Source organism: Mixophyes fleayi, chromosome 1 (genome assembly GCF_038048845.1).
Source record: "Mixophyes fleayi isolate aMixFle1 chromosome 1, aMixFle1.hap1, whole genome shotgun sequence".
Lineage (NCBI taxonomy): Eukaryota > Metazoa > Chordata > Amphibia > Anura > Limnodynastidae > Mixophyes > Mixophyes fleayi.
Genome location: NC_134402.1, coordinates 89068866 through 89083507, shown reverse-complemented (window position 1 = coordinate 89083507; position 14642 = coordinate 89068866). Strand labels below are relative to the sequence as shown.

Genomic DNA, 14642 nt, shown 5'->3' with positions numbered 1-14642 from the left:
CAAAGGACCAACCACCATATTACATGTGCCACGAAGATTAGCACTGGGATGATTCATCCCTCCTTTTCCTGCTCCTCGCCTTGCCCTTCCCATTATCATCATCATGTTAGTTTAGTTATAAAGTGCCACAGAATCTACAGTTTTGCACAATCAAGAAAATATAAACATAACAATATACAGATTAGATATGGGCATTAGAAACAAAAGAATCAGTAAAAATCAATACAAGAAGAGACAATATAGAAAGCATCTATATTAGACATAACATTACATAGAGGATGAGGAGGTAGGAGGTAGAGTCGGCCAAGCTTATGAGAGTTAGCAGTCAAGAGAAGGGAAGTAAACAGAGTTGATAGGGGTAGGGTGAAACAATAAAAAAAGGTTGATGGAGAAAATAGAGGCAGTTGTTTCGGATGGGGTGGGGTAGCAAATGGAGGTAATAGGGATAGAGGGAAAGGAGAGGATGGGGCAGTTGGAGTGTGAGGAGGGAATTGCTTTATGATAGGTTTAGGTAGACAAGCGTGAAAAGGTGAGGAGTGCTTGAAAGATTCAAGGTTGTGGGTAAGTCTGTTCACATGGGGAAAGGAGTTTAAATAAAAGGTGGGGAGCAGCACAGGGGAAATCCTGAAGGTGAGAGTGTGAGGTTGTGGTAGGAGGAGAGGTGACGGTCATTCTGTAGGACTATAGAGGGGTTTGCAGAAAGCCACAGTGGAAGAGGAACGGTGGGAGATGAAGATTACTCACAACACCACATTTAAGGCAGATTGCAGGGGGGCAGACATTTGACAGGCAGGACAGAGAGGAGGAGATTGCAATAATCAAGGTCGGAGATGACAAGAGCCTAGATGATGGCCACTGTGACATCCAGGGAGAGGAAAAGGTGAATCTTTGCAATGTTGCAGTGGTGGAGGTAACAGGGTCAAGGGAACAGATTGAGGGGCAAAAGGAGGGGAGGACTGAGGGGACCTTGGAGTGTGTAATTAGGAGGGAAGGTGGACCGGGGACTTTGAAATTTACTGGGATGGGGGAGTGGAGAGCCGTAAGGGGGGAATGTCATGATTGATATAGACAATTTCCCCCTTGAAGTAAGAAGCAAAGTCAGGGGTGGAGAGGGAAGGTGGAGGGTGTGGAGGAAAGGGGCAGAGAAGGGATTTGATTGACTTCTTGGAATTAGATTGCCAAAAGTTAATCACACACAGAGCCTGATTTGTCTTGGAACATACGCCCGTATTCTAGTACAAGCGGATCTCAAGAAACTTTTCCCTTTGAATATGGGTATAATCAAGGTGTGGCTATACTTAACTTGCCGTATGCAGACAGAACAGACTGTAGGATACGAACAAACAAAGGTGCAATATAAAGTCACATGAGAACACATGCAAAAAAACATTAAATACATTACCAACTCTTAATACTATAATCATTAATAAAAATACATTTATAAAAAAATATTTTTTCTTTACATGAAATACATAAATCAGCATATTCTTAATGCGTACTGTACATAAAATGCTTTTTTACAGTTTGTCTTACTTGCAACAGAGTCGGACTGGCCCGCCGGGGTATTCCCAGGTGGGCCCCGACGTCTGACGGCTCCACCCTCTTCCGTTGGTGGGGGGAGCAGTTACTTTTAAAGAAAAAAAATACTTACCTCATCGTGGCGTTGGCTCACCTCCTTCCTCCTCCCTGCTCCATTCGGACTGGATGTCGGGCATGACATCATCTTGTCACGCCCGACATTCAGTGAGGAGCGGGGCAGAGAGAAGCCTGCAAGTAAGTCAGAAGAGAAGAAAGGTGATGAAAGAAGCCAATAGAAAGGTAAGTAAAGGAACGGAGGCAAGGGGGGAAAGCAGAGTGATGAAGGGGGGGAGGAAAGCAGCATGGCACAGAGTGATGAAGGGGGGAAGCAGCATGACACAGAGTGATGAAGGGGGGAGCAGCATGGCACAGAGTGATGGGCCAGGAGAAGAGGGAGCAAAAGCAGCATGACACAGTGTGATGGAGGGGGACCAGGAGATGGTGGAGGGAAAGCAGCATGGCACTGAGTGATGAGGCGAAGAAGGGGAAAGAAAAGCAGCATGGCACAGAGTGATGAAGGGGGAAGCAGCATGGCACAGAGGGATCAAGGATGAAGGGAGGAAAGCAGCATGGCACAGAGTGATGAAGGGGGGTGGAAGCAGCATGGCACAGAGTGATGAAGGGGGTCCAAGAGATGGGGGAGGGAAAGCATCATGGCACAGAGTGATGAGGAGAAGAGTGGGGGGAGCAGCATGGCACAGAGTGATGAAGGGTTGGAGAAGCAGAATAGCACAGAGTGATGAAGGGGGGAAGCAGCATGGCACAGAGTGATGAAGGGGGGGAAGCAGCATGGCACAGAGTGATGAAGGGGGGATAGCAGCATGGCACAGAGTGATGAAGGGGGAGCAGCATGGCACAGAGTGATGAAGAGGGGGGAAAGCAGCATGGCACAGAGTGATGAAGGGGTGGGGAAGCAGCATAGCACAGAGTGATGAAGGGGGAGGAAAGAAGCATGGCACAGAGTGATGAAGGGGGTGAAGCAGCATGGCACAGAGTGATGAAGGGGGGAGGAAAGCAGCATGGCACAGAGAGATGAAGGGGGGTCAGGTGAAGGGGGGAGCAAAATCAGCATGGCACAGCATGATGTAAGGAGGCCAGGTGAAGGGGGGAGCAGCAAGGAGGGTGCGGTGTGGTCATAAGGGGGCACAGCCTGGTGATCATAAAGGGACACAGTAATGTGTGTGTGATGGCACAGGGACATTTACCAATGTAATGTGTGTGATGGCACAGAGGGCTTGTGGCATGCATGTGTGAAGGCACAGGGGGCTTGTGGCAATGTAGTGTACGTGTATGACAACACAGGGGGCTTGTGGCAATGTAGTGTGCGTGTGTGACGGAACAGGCGGCTTGTGGCAATGTAGTGTATGTGTGTGACGACACAGGGGGCTTGTGGCAATGTAGTGTGCGTGTGTGACGGCACAGGGGGCTTGTGGCAATGTAGTGTGCGTGTGTGACGGCACAGGGGGCTTGTGGAAATGTAATGTGTGGTGTGTGTGATGGCACAGGGGTCTTGTGGCAATGTCATGTGTGTGTATGTAATGACACAGAGGGCTTGTGGCAATGTAATGTGTGGTGTGTCTGTGTGAGGGCAGGGGGCTTGTGGCAATGTAATGTGTGTGTGCGAGAGGTAGGTGGTGCTCATTTGTTTGTGAGGTGATGGTGGGGCAATTTAATTTAATAATGGGAACTATTAATTTAAGATGGGGTGGTTTGGGGGCTATTCATTGAATGATGGGGTGAGTGTGGGAAGAATGAGGTCTATTTATTTAAATGTGGTTATGAATTATTTAATGGCAGCGATGGTTGCGTGAAATAGGCATATTTATTAAATGTAAGTGCTTGTTCACGGGCACTAGGAGTCTTTACCCAGGGATCACCAGATGGTAGGCTTACCAGAGCAATGTAGATGGTAATAGAGTACTCTGGTAGCTGGGTGATCACGGAACATGAAATGATGGCCGATGAGATGCTCAGGAAAGTCTATGACTAGCAACACTGGTAATAATGAGGTAATAATACACAAGGAACTGTATGGACAAGGACACGTGAAGGTAGTCAGTGGTCTGCGATAGCAAGTTGTACCACTGCTATAGTGAGGAGGAATGTCCAACAGAAACAAGGAGGTGATGAGAGTCAGCGGTCTGCGGGTAGCAAGTTGCACCGCTGTCTGAGTGAAGGAATGGAATCCAAGTGGAGGTATCCAGGTAGTCAGTGGTCTGCGGTAGCAAGTTGTACCACTGCTATGTGAGAGGATGATGGAACAGGTGATACCGGAAACAGGGATCAGTGGTCTGACATCAGCAAGTTGTACCACTGAATATATATGTGAGGAGGTGCACAGGGGAAGACTGCAACACAGGATATACACAGGCACCTTATACACGATCCACAGTAATATGCACAATATAGATATATATATGGATATAAATGACTGAGCAGGTCTGCAATCTAGAAAGTCTCTTGAAGTAGTCCAGCACAATGATAACACAGTCAATGATGGCAATAGACTCAGCGGATAGCAGACTCCAGAGAGAACCAAACACAGTCCAGCAAGATATGCAATACACAGCACAGTCAATGAGAAGTATGCATACCGTGGTTCAGCAGTAGCAGTCAGATGGATTGCAGCGGTACCTGAGCGGCTGGAGACCGACTGGATAGGAAGTCCCTGGATAGGTGAGGCAGCGGTCTAGCAGGTGCAGCGCACAGGTGAGTAGACCGACAGGGACACGAATCCACAGGAGTCAGCAACACGTGGAACTGGACTCATAGGGGACCCAGGAGAATGGAGATGATCCAGCAGAGGGTAGTAGATGAGATACAAATCCAATGCTGACAGGAGGGTAGAGACCAGTGGAACACGTGAAGGCGTGGAGAGTGGATCAGCAGGAGATGGACGATAGCGCTGACCACAGCGGCAGGACTCAGCGGCACACGGAGGTAACCAGTAGCAACCACAGGAACCAACAGCGATGGGAAACAGGAGTGCAGCGCAGGGCAGGAGCTGTAGATCACGAAGTGTAGCAGATGGTAATGAAAGCGGCAGTCTCGAGGAAGCCACAGCAAAGATGAGATGAGACTGTAGTGCACGGAGGCAGCGGATAGTAATCAGCTGGCAGTCACGATGTTGAACACAGGCGAGTTGCAAGCAGGAGACTGTAGTGCACGGAGGCAGCGGATAGTAGTCAGCTGGCAGTCACGATGATGAACACAGGCGAGTTGCAAGCAGGAGACTGTAGTGCACGGAGGCAGCGGATAGTAGTCAGCTGGCAGTCACGATGATGAACACAGGCGAGTTGCCAGCAGGAGACTGTAGTGCACGGAGGCAGCGGATAGAAATCAGCAAACAGACTTGATGAGAAGCAGGTGAGTGAAGTAAAAGCTGGAGTGCACGGAGGCAGCGGATAGCAATGAGCAAACAGTCACATTGATATAAAATAACGTTGAAGTGGTTTAGAAGACTGTAGTGCACGGAGGCAGCGGATAGGAATCAGCAACAGTCATGATGATACAGTTGATGGTAGAAGTGGTATGGGAACCACAGTAGTAGAAGTGGTATAGAAGACTGTAGTGCACGGAGGCAGCGGATAGGAATCAGCAAACAGTCCTGATGATACAGTTGATGGTAGAAGTGGTATGGGAACCACAGTAGTAGAAGTGGTTTGGAAACCACAGGAATAGAAGTGGCTTGGAAACCACAGGAATCAGCAGCGCTGAATACACGAGGAATACAGGAACACCTTCAGAGACTCATGAGGAATGAGACTCCAAGATCAGGCAACGTGGTGTTGACCACAGGTGCTTAATATAGGGAGGTTGCCTGATCTGCCAATTGAGTTAAAGGGGTATACACTGAAGTATAGAAAAGGGCTGCGCATGCGCAGACCCTCAGGATGGTGGACGACCACGGTTCCTAAATGTCCGGGAAGAGGCACTCACGGTCCGGTGAGTGACAGTACCCCCCCTTTTAAAGGTGGGCACAGAACGCCTGGAACCGGGCTTGTCCGGATTTTTGGAGTAAAACTTCTTCAAAAGGGCAGGAGCATTAAGATCTTCAGCTTTGATCCAAGAGCGCTCCTCAGGACCAAAGCCCTTCCAATGAACGAGGAAGTGGAGGACTCCTCGCGAAATTTTTGCATCTAGTACCTCGGTAATCTCAAAATCCTCCTCCTGATGAACTTGAACTGGCTGCGGAGCTGAGGGAGGAGTTGAAAAACGGTTGATAATAAGAGGTTTGAGCAAAGATACATGGAAGGCATTAGAAATCCGAAGACTCTTAGGAAGAAGGAGTTTCACACATACTGGATTGATAACTTGAATGATCCTATATGGACCAATAAAACGAGGGGCGAATTTCATGGATGGAACCTTCAAACGAATATTTTTTGTGGATAACCAGACACGATCTCCAATTTTTAGTGGTGGAATAGCCCGCCTCTTCTTATCAGCGAAAGATTTATATTTGACAGATGTCTTCTTTAAACAGGTTCTGACCTGAGACCAGATATTTTTAAAGGTCTGACAAACAGTTTCCACCGCAGGAACTTGGGTGGGCGGGAGGGCAGGAAATTCCGGAAAAGACGGATGGTGACCGTAGACCACAAAAAATGGAGTTTTGGATGATGACTCATGGTACATGTTGTTATGGGCGAACTCAGCCCAGGGAGTAACTCTACCCAGTTGTCTTGATTGGCTGATGAAAATATCCTTATAAAAGTCTCAAGATCTTGATTGACACGTTCGGTTTGTCCATTGGATTGCGGATGGTAAGAAGATGAGAGTGCTAATCGTATGCCCAAGGTTTTACAAAGGGCTCGCCAGAATCTGGACACGAATTGTACTCCTCTATCAGACACAATCTCAGATGGACATCCATGGATACGGAAGATCTCTTTAATGAAATGTTCAGCCAGGATAGACGAGGAAGGCAAACCAGACAGAGGGATGAAATGAGCCATCTTCGAAAATCTGTCCACTACCACCCAAATAGTGTTATGGTTCTTACTAGGTGGTAAGTCAGTAACGAAATCCATACTAATATGGGTCCATGGTTTGGACGGAATGGGTAGTGGTCGCAGCAACCCTGCTGGGGTTCTGCGGGAGGATTTGAATTGCGAACATAATTCACAGGAAGCAATGAACTCTTTGACGTCTCTCCTCATTGAAGGCCACCAGTAACTTCGAGAGAGGATCTCAAAAGTCTTGTGTTCACCGGCGTGTCCAGAAAAACGAGAGGCATGGAACCACGAAAGGATTTTCCTCCTTAGAGTAGGAGGCACGAGGGTCTTCCCAAATGGTAGCGTTTTGGTGGATGAAGCAGCCAGTGAGATACATTTGGGGTCAAGAATGGTATGGTTGGAAACCTCTTCTATATCAGAGGACGTAACAAAGGCTCTAGATAAGGCATCAGCTTTTTTGTTCTTGGCAGCTGGTTTGAAGGTAATCATTAATTCAAAACGGGAAAAGAAAAGAGACCATCTTGCTTGACGAGGGTTCAAGCATTGGGCAGACTGGAGATATGACAAGTTCTTATGATCCGTGAAGATCGTCACCGGATGGCGAGCTCCCTCCAACAAGTATCTCCATTCCTCTAATGCGGCTTTGATAGCCAGTAATTCCTTGTCTCCGATGGTATAATTCTTCTCTGCGGGTAGGAGACCCCGAGAATAGAAGGCACAAGGGTGGAATTTTTGCTGTTCCGAGCGTTGGGAGAGAATAGCTCCTAAGCCCACATTAGAGGCATCTACTTCTAGGAAGAAGGGGAGTGTCACATCAGGCTGACGAAGGATTGGAGCCGAAGAGAAGGACTCTTTTAATGTTTGAAAGGCTTGAATAGCCTCAGTTGACCATTGCTTAGGATTAGCCCCTTTTCGAGTCAGGGCCACAATAGGAGATGCAATGGAAGAAAAGTCTTGAATGAAGCGTCTATAGTAATTGGCAAAACCTAAAAAACGCTGGATCGCACGAAGAGTAGTTGGCTGGGGCCAATGTAGTACAGCATTTACTTTGTCAGGATCCATCTTCAGACCAACTCCGGAAACAATATACCCCAAGAATGGAATCTGGGGTAATTCGAATGAACATTTTTCTAATTTACAGAACAATGAATTTTTCCGTAGCCTGGAGAGGACTTCTGCCACATGTTGGTGGTGAGAAGGCAGGTCCTGTGAAAAAATCAATATGTTGTCCAGGTAGACGACGACACATACATATAATAAGTCCCGAAAAATCTCATTGATGAAGCCCTGAAAAACAGCGGGGGCATTACATAGCCCGAAAGGCATTACCAGATATTCGTAATGCCCGTCTCTGGTGTTAAACGCTGTCTTCCATTCGTCACCGGAACGGATTCTGATTAAATTGTAGGCACCACGAAGATCCAACTTAGTAAAAATACGGGCTCCCTTGATGCGGTCAAATAGCTCAGTGATCAACGGAATGGGATACCGATTCTTGATAGTAATGGCATTGAGTCCACGAAAATCTATACAAGGGCGTAATGATCCATCCTTCTTTTTGACAAAGAAGAACCCAGCTCCAGCGGGCGAGGTGGAAGGTCGAATGAACCCACGCTGGAGGTTCTCCCGTATATATTCAGATGTAGCTTGAGTTTCAGGTAACGAGAGTGGATAGACCCGGTCCCTGGGAGGAGTCTTGCCAGGAAGAAGATCAATCGGACAATCCCAAGAACGATGAGGAGGAAGACGTTCAGACTGAGCTTTATCAAAAACATCGGTAAATGAAGCATATTGAGGAGGGAGTCCCGGTGAAATAGCTGAGATGGAAGCTTGCTGTACCTTGAGAGGAATGACTTGGGAAAGGCAATGATGGTGACATTCAGACCCCCAAGACGTGACTTGAGGGGTGCGCCAGTCAATCTGGGGAGAGTGACACTGAAGCCATGGAAGGCCTAGGACAATCGGACTTGTCGTCACAGGAAGAATTAAAAACGATATCTCTTCATGATGCAGAGCACCAATCTGAAGGGTTACTGGAGACGTACTCTGGGTGATGAGACCGTTGATGAGACGTGATCCATCGATAGCCGTCACAGTAATGGGAGTTTTTAAGGTAATCACTGGTAGAGACCATTGATTTACTAACGATTTGGAAATAAAATTTCCTGCTGCTCCGGAATCAATCAATGCCTGTGACTCAAAGGTTTTGGTAGCAAAGGAAATAGTCACATCAAAAGCGCAGACTTTAGATTTCATAGACGATGGAGAGGACTCCAGGGACCCTAACTTCACCTCTCCAGAACTAGTTAGGGCCTGGCATTTCCCGATCTCTTAGGGCAGGAGCTGAGGACATGAGTGGAATCAGCACAATAGATACAGAGTCTATTCTTGACTCTTCGTTTCCTCTCCTCAGAAGATAACTTGGAACGTCCTATCTCCATGGGAATCACAGCAGGTGACACTGGACGAAATTGAGGGTTAGAGCGAAGAGGTGCTTTAGCAGAAGTCGTTCTCTCAGCCTCTCTTTCACGAAATCTCATATCAACACGATGGCATAGAGAGATCAAATCTTCAAGTGACGAAGGAAGCTCTTGAGTAGTCAGTGCATCTTTAATTTTATCGGAAAGCCCCTGCCAGAAGGCGGCAACTAGGGCTTCAGTGTTCCACTGAAGTTCAGAGGCTAAAATCCTAAATTGAATGACGTACTGGCCTACAGTATGAGATCCTTGTCGCAGACGGAGGATGCTGGAAGCAGCGGAGGTCACACGACCTGGTTCATCGAACACACTTCGAAATGTAGAAATGAATTTGGCACTATCTTGTAATATTGGATCGTTCCTCTCCCACAGAGGGGAGGCCCAAGCCAGGGCTTGTCCTGAAAACAAAGAGATAAGATAGGCCACTCTGGAACGATGGGTAGAAAAATTTTGAGGTTGGAGCTCAAAATGGACTGAACATTGGTTAAGGAAACCCCTACAAGTTTTGGGGTCTCCATCGTACTTTGACGGAGTAGGCAGGTGAAGCGTGGAAGCTGTAGACACCTGGGATGGCAATGGGGAAACGGAGGAAAGCACAGGAGCTTCAGTAGTAGCTGTCACAGTCTGTCCAGATGTTCCTTGGGAGGTTAATGACTGATAACACTGAAGTAACAGCTGTTGGCGGGCATCCTGTTGTTCCACACGGCTAACCAGATGTTGCAGCATCTCTTTGGCGGTAGGTTCCGCATCTGGGTCTGTCATGGCCTGATCTTACTGTCACGGGCACTAGGAGTCTTTACCCAGGGATCACCAGATGGTAGGCTTACCAGAGCAATGTAGATGGTAATAGAGTACTCTGGTAGCTGGGTGATCACGGAACATGAAATGATGGCCGATGAGATGCTCAGGAAAGTCTATGACTAGCAACACTGGTAATAATGAGGTAATAATACACAAGGAACTGTATGGACAAGGACACGTGAAGGTAGTCAGTGGTCTGCGATAGCAAGTTGTACCACTGCTATAGTGAGGAGGAATGTCCAACAGAAACAAGGAGGTGATGAGAGTCAGCGGTCTGCGGGTAGCAAGTTGCACCGCTGTCTGAGTGAAGGAATGGAATCCAAGTGGAGGTATCCAGGTAGTCAGTGGTCTGCGGTAGCAAGTTGTACCACTGCTATGTGAGAGGATGATGGAACAGGTGATACCGGAAACAGGGATCAGTGGTCTGACATCAGCAAGTTGTACCACTGAATATATATGTGAGGAGGTGCACAGGGGAAGACTGCAACACAGGATATACACAGGCACCTTATACACGATCCACAGTAATATGCACAATATAGATATATATATATATGTAAATGACTGATCAGGTCTGCAATCTAGAAAGTCTCTTGAAGTAGTCCAGCACAATGATAACACAGTCAATGATGGCAATAGACTCAGCGGATAGCAGACTCCAGAGAGAACCAAACACAGTCCAGCAAGATATGCAATACACAGCACAGTCAATGAGAAGTATGCATACCGTGGTTCAGCAGTAGCAGTCAGATGGGATTGCAGCGGTACCTGAGCGGCTGGAGACCGACTGGATAGGAAGTCCCTGGATAGGTGAGGCAGCGGTCTAGCAGGTGCAGCGCACAGGTGAGTAGACCGACAGGGACACGAATCCACAGGAGTCAGCAACACGTGGAACTGGACTCATAGGGGACCCAGGAGAATGGAGATGATCCAGCAGAGGGTAGTAGATGAGATACAAATCCAATGCTGACAGGAGGGTAGAGACCAGTGGAACACGTGAAGGCGTGGAGAGTGGATCAGCAGGAGATGGACGATAGCGCTGACCACAGCGGCAGGACTCAGCGGCACACGGAGGTAACCAGTAGCAACCACAGGAACCAACAGCGATGGGAAACAGGAGTGCAGCGCAGGGCAGGAGCTGTAGATCACGAAGTGTAGCAGATGGTAATGAAAGCGGCAGTCTCGAGGAAGCCACAGCAAAGATGAGATGAGACTGTAGTGCACGGAGGCAGCGGATAGTAATCAGCTGGCAGTCACGATGTTGAACACAGGCGAGTTGCAAGCAGGAGACTGTAGTGCACGGAGGCAGCGGATAGTAGTCAGCTGGCAGTCACGATGATGAACACAGGCGAGTTGCAAGCAGGAGACTGTAGTGCACGGAGGCAGCGGATAGTAGTCAGCTGGCAGTCACGATGATGAACACAGGCGAGTTGCCAGCAGGAGACTGTAGTGCACGGAGGCAGCGGATAGAAATCAGCAAACAGACTTGATGAGAAGCAGGTGAGTGAAGTAAAAGCTGGAGTGCACGGAGGCAGCGGATAGCAATGAGCAAACAGTCACATTGATATAAAATAACGTTGAAGTGGTTTAGAAGACTGTAGTGCACGGAGGCAGCGGATAGGAATCAGCAACAGTCATGATGATACAGTTGATGGTAGAAGTGGTATGGGAACCACAGTAGTAGAAGTGGTATAGAAGACTGTAGTGCACGGAGGCAGCGGATAGGAATCAGCAAACAGTCCTGATGATACAGTTGATGGTAGAAGTGGTATGGGAACCACAGTAGTAGAAGTGGTTTGGAAACCACAGGAATAGAAGTGGCTTGGAAACCACAGGAATCAGCAGCGCTGAATACACGAGGAATACAGGAACACCTTCAGAGACTCATGAGGAATGAGACTCCAAGATCAGGCAACGTGGTGTTGACCACAGGTGCTTAATATAGGGAGGTTGCCTGATCTGCCAATTGAGTTAAAGGGGTATACACTGAAGTATAGAAAAGGGCTGCGCATGCGCAGACCCTCAGGATGGTGGACGACCACGGTTCCTAAATGTCCGGGAAGAGGCACTCACGGTCCGGTGAGTGACAGTGCTATTAATTTATTGCTGGGGCTGTTTGGAGGGAGGGAAATAGGTTAATTTATTAAATGGGAATACTATTATTTTAATGTTGGGGCTGAAGGAAGGCCTAAGTATTAATCATGGGTCCTATTGATTTAATGCCGGGACTGGTTGGAATTTTTTTGTTCCCAAATAGAGCCTCCAACATTCCAGGATGCAGACAAGCCACAATGAAAGAAACCAGCAGCCACAGGTGGTGAAAGTGACAAGAATAGGTAGGACAGTCCGTCAAATGTTCTGAGTCTAGTGGGACAATCCTGATTTTTGGTGACTGTTCTGCCCAATTTAAGAGGCAAGTCAAGACTGTTTATATATACACTGCATTCTATATATACCACACTATGGTGCTGCTTGTCCTTCGTGGGCTTACCACACCCTCTCTAGTGGTTTGGTTATGCCTCTCTAGTGGCTGACCACACCCCCTCTGTTGGGCTACTATAACTGTATTCCCCCTGTGGGACCTTCATGCCCCAGTCCGACATTGCTTGCAAACACATGTATACGCGTCAATCTTCACTATCAGTCGGCACTTATACCTGTCCTGTAGCTGATTCCAGTGATACGGCTAGAAAGATGTAGCTCAGGGTTGACCAGTGCTGAATTGGAGAAATGTACATATGCTCATCCTTGGTATACCCTTGTACATTGCCTATGTGCATCTGCCCCTTCTTATCCCCATTCTGCCCTTGAAGTCAAAGGCAGTATTAAGTGTCATTTGCATTCAAAGATGAAATGCATGCAATTGAGTTTGTCAGCATCAAGTCCATTTCTGAGTCAAGTCCATTATATGTTACAAAAGATTAAATGGTTTCTTAAAAAATCTATTTCTGGCTGAATATGTTCTGAATAACTTATTTTTTGGCAAACAAGAAATATGGTATTGTTGTGTTAGGATTGCTGTAATGTGGAGGTATTGTTGTGGTGGGATTGCTGTAATGTGGAGGGGCTGTAAAGTGTGATTTCAATTGGAGCTGGTTGGGGGAACTAGATTGATTATTAGTTGCTCGTCTTCCTAGGAGATAAATCGTATCTTTCCTTTTTCCAAACAGGACTCAACATTCCAGGATCTGGCCAACCAGAAACTGAACTTAGGACACCAGCAGTTAGTGAAAATTGCAAGAACAGGTAGAAAAGAGATTGTTTGACAACTTTCTCAATTGTAGTGGGACTGTCTCATGCACTCAGGACTGCAGGAAGGTATGCTTTAAGGGAGGTCTGCTTTAATGGGGAGCTAAATGCACCTAATAGTGGTGCAAGCAGCATTGCAAGTGTGTTTGAAGGGATGGAGGACACAGTCTAAAGCAATTCTTTTGTGCTGGTCATTCCCTTAAACACCTGCATTGTGGCACACACAACATTCGCCTTCCTCCTACTCATTTCATAGTACCTACTGATAATTTGGCCACCCCTATTACAAGGGGACACTTTTAGAGTATTTTCCAGAGCCTCATTAAATTTCCAATCTGCCCCTCCAGCAGCGGGATAGGGGTGTGGCCACGACATGCTGGGGGCATGGCCATACTTTTTGAAGTGCTAGGCTGCCCCATTCTCTCCTCCCCTCCAAATGCTTTCATTGTCATGCGCACATCCGTTCACTGCTGCTCTACCATGTAGAGCAACAGTAGACAGAATGTCTCCCAACTTTCCCACCTATCAGAAGCTGTCCTGATCAGAATGGCAGGACAGAGACCTCAAATTGGGACTGTCCTGCCTAAATTGGGATGATTGGGATATGTAATATGATTATGTAATAATGTTTTTGCTAAAAAGTATTACGCTTTGTAGGTGACTAAACTGGGCTAGACCCAAACATTATAACATGGGAAATGTTTTTATTGTGACAATTTGTTTGTTACAATCTAGAATACAGTCTCATGAATGTATTGTTCCTATTTAATATGTGTTTGTTTGCACCTTTATTGATACTATTGATATATATTATAATATTTTTTAGTTTATGGTAAAGTGGCAATATATTCATCATATCAAACTCCTTTCACCTTTTTTGGATACATCTCTTTTTAATTATAGACATTATATTCGGATTTTTTTTTTTAAAAAATCACTTTTTTATGATTTGCTCTTTAGCAAATTTACAAATTCTATTCATCCAATACTTATTTTGTTATACAACTTCTACTGTTCAAATGGCCACACAAATATGAGCACTGCTAACAAAAGGAAATCTGCTATAAATCATGAAAAGGCAGTTTCCCAATAAACATAGGTAAGGGGCCTTCACTGTAAAGATAGTCAGACTGTAAAACGTTGATGGTAGATACATTGACTAGATTTTTCAAAAAAATTACATTTAATAGTATCAGCAGTTAATGAGAAATAGAAATAATGGAATTCAGGAAGGATTGTACCCCTGTGAGGGCACATTAGCAACAACCTACTAGAGGGTTTATTGCCATAATCTACAGAACTAGAATTTACAAAAGGCACAATTTAATGGACATGTATCCTTTTTTCAGAATCCCTATTAACTATGCCATTAAAGAGTGATGTAGATTGTTTATAATACATTCAGTACAGTAATAAACGATTATCATTTTTAAGATATGTGTTGATTTGTTTCAGGAGATGGCACATCTCCTTAAGTGCGTTTGTTATATCCAGTACTATATTCAGATTAAAATTACTTATAACATTAACTGCTGTTAATATCATAATATCTGCTTCCAGTGTCATAATGAAAAGTATT

The 14642-nt window shown here is 46.2% G+C and overlaps 1 protein-coding gene across 1 annotated transcript in view; it reads right to left on the bottom strand.

Moving 5' to 3' along the window:
• LOC142119689 (putative ATP-dependent RNA helicase DDX60) overlaps positions 1-14642 on the bottom strand; it is a 388335-nt gene that overhangs the window by 111960 nt on the left and 261733 nt on the right. The gene's annotated exons all lie outside the window — the stretch shown is intronic.